Below are 2,781 nucleotides of genomic sequence, written 5' to 3'. Positions count from 1 at the left end.
GAACATCTACCTTTGGCGGAGTTCTCCTATAATAACAGTTATCATTCGAGCATCGGAATGTCTCCCCACGAAGCCCTATACGGTCGGCCATGCCGCACTCCCTTATGTTGGACCGAAATGGGGGAGACACGCGACATGACACCAGAGTTAGTCCAAGAGGCGAAAGAACAAGTAGAACTTCTCAAGGAAAAGTTGAAAGAAGCACATGACCGCCAGAAAAGTTATGCCGACAAGCATAGGAAGAATTTAGAGTTCTCAGTGGGAGATGAGGTGTATTTAAAATGAGGACCTTCCGAGGGAGTGACCCAAACCGGAAGCTGAAGAAGCTGAGGCCTAGGTATATGGGTCCGTATGTAATAACAGAAAGGATTGGCGCGGTCGTGTACCGACTCGCCTTACCGTTAGCATTGTCAGACTTTCATGACGTGTTTAACATGTCAGTACTCCGGAGAGTAGTACGAGAACCAGAGCTCATTCTACCACATTCACCCGCGGACGCACAGCGTAATCTGACACTGGTTATTGAGCCGGTAAGGATCATGGATAAAAAGGAAGTTAGTAGTTGCGGGAAAAAGACAAGGATGGTGCTAGTTCGTTGGGAAAGGGACGGAATCTATGAAGATGTGTGGGAACCTGAATCGAAGTTGCGGAATAGTCACCCCGGGATGTTTGAGGATCTTGAGAGAAACTGGGACGAGACCCAGAATTCGGGGACGAATTCATTTCTAGTGGGGGAGAGTTGTAACATCCCGGGTCCTGCCCAAAATGAAACCCAAGAGCTGCAGACCCAAGTGAGTGAAACCCTACCCCAAGGCTCTCCCATTTCTTATAAAAGGGGCAACACTCCTAGGGTTTCATCACAAGAGAGACAGCAAGCGAAGCCCTGCCCGACCAGAACCTCGCCGCCGCCGATCGCCGCCCGCCAACCGTCCCGCGCGCAGCCCGAGCCGTCGATCCCGAGTTCCCAGCCGTTGCCTCCTTGATTCCTTTTCTTGTAACCTTCTCAGATCCGCACCTTAAGATAATCTAGATCTCTAACCTTCTAAGTCATTTGGTATGACAAGATCTGAACTTAAACCCCATCTCCCCTCTTGTGAATCTTTATGGATCAGACCCGGAGAGGTGACCATCTCTTTTCCATTTCCTAGATCCAGATCTACCACTCCAAGAAACTAAGGTGAGGACTTGGATGTGAACTTATCTCTTGTTGAGTAACTGTAGACATAGTCCTTTGTGATCAGATCTAGATCTTATGTGTGTGGATGATGTGCCTTGTGATATATCTATGTTCTACTGTGATGTGTGATGTGTGTGATTGACGAAGCCCTACTTCTACTAGGGCGACGATTAACTGAACTGAAAGTGTCTAGGGTGATGATAAGTTTGAGGCTAAGTGTAAAGTGCTAAGTGAAATGAGTATGTGAAAATGATGAGTAAGATGAGAAGTGAAGTATAAGTATGAGCATGAGAAAGTGTAGTTGTCAATGAAACTTGTTTGTAGTCCTGCTTGGGCCATCGAGAACGGGTGGGCGTCTAGAGTCTAGGGTGTGATGTGATGTGAAACGTACCGCGCGAGGGCGAGATATAAATAAGCAAGTAAGTGTAGAGGCGCCTTAGGATCGAGTCAAGCCGAGAAGTGGCTGTGCAAGGCTATGAATGGCCGGGGGCAGACAGAGCCGGTGGGCCAACGTGCTGCAATCCGGGTAGCCTCTAGGAAGCTGGGTGGGAACGAATGCTCGAAAGAGGTGCCGCCCAGGATAGGCCGAAACGCGTAGGGACATCCGTAAACGGCCATAGGTCCTACATAGTGGGTTCCTGGAGCCTGTCCTCACTGAGTATTCTGTACTCACCCCTCCTTCTTTTCAGGTATGGCTAGGAGAGAGCAGGAGTAGGAGTCCGTATGGTGCCAGTTGTTTTTTTAAGTTTCATTTGCTTTCAAACCATTTTCATTCGAGCTTTACTTATGTTATTGAATAATCTATCTTTGAGTTGAGTTTGGGTTTTATGTAAGACTATCTTGAGTTTCAATAAAGGGTTTTTGAACGATTTATGGAAAGTCTGAGGTTTTTATTAGGACCCCCGGGATAGGGATGTTACAGATATCATTGGTGGACCCATCAGAAGTCCTCGTTGACATGGAGTCGACTCTGGATGGAGTTTTGACGAGGCAAACTGTGACACCCGTCACCTCTTAGCTAGTTGGCCATGTGTCAACCGAGACATCTCATCAAATAACAATGTGACACCAGTTTCAACCACACTATGGACGACGGGCCACCAATTAAGATCACGCAAATACAAAAAGGCCATATATCTAACTATACTCTCAGCCAAAGCCCAAATAAAATGTGAAGGAAAAGTCTTGTAGCACCATGTCCGTCCAAATATCATATATTGCTTGTCTCACCTGAAAAGTGGAAGAATGAGGGGTGGCAACAGGGAGTCGCTGGACCAAGTCATAACACCCAAACCACAAACAATGGTTCTACGCGAGGTGCGCACTCGCTGCCCCACTAACAGGCCAAAAACAAATATAACACCCGCCCGAGATATTTTGCTCGATATCACCGCCCGTAGACGATTATCGACCCACCTAGGTTACGGCTTAATCGATCGACTAAGCTGGCCGTAACCTCCACACAATCCGGCGTACAGAAGTCCGTCTCTATATCCGTCTACAAACATTCTAACTAGAATTACATTAAGTGAAGCAATCAATGTTGAACCATCTAACAACCTAGTTCCAGTTTAATCAAACAACCTAAATAACTAAACAAGCAA

Source organism: Raphanus sativus, chromosome 4 (assembly GCF_000801105.2).
Source record: "Raphanus sativus cultivar WK10039 chromosome 4, ASM80110v3, whole genome shotgun sequence".
Lineage (NCBI taxonomy): Eukaryota > Viridiplantae > Streptophyta > Magnoliopsida > Brassicales > Brassicaceae > Raphanus > Raphanus sativus.
The sequence above is the reverse complement of the archived record's forward strand: the minus strand, read 5'-3'. Positions refer to the sequence as shown.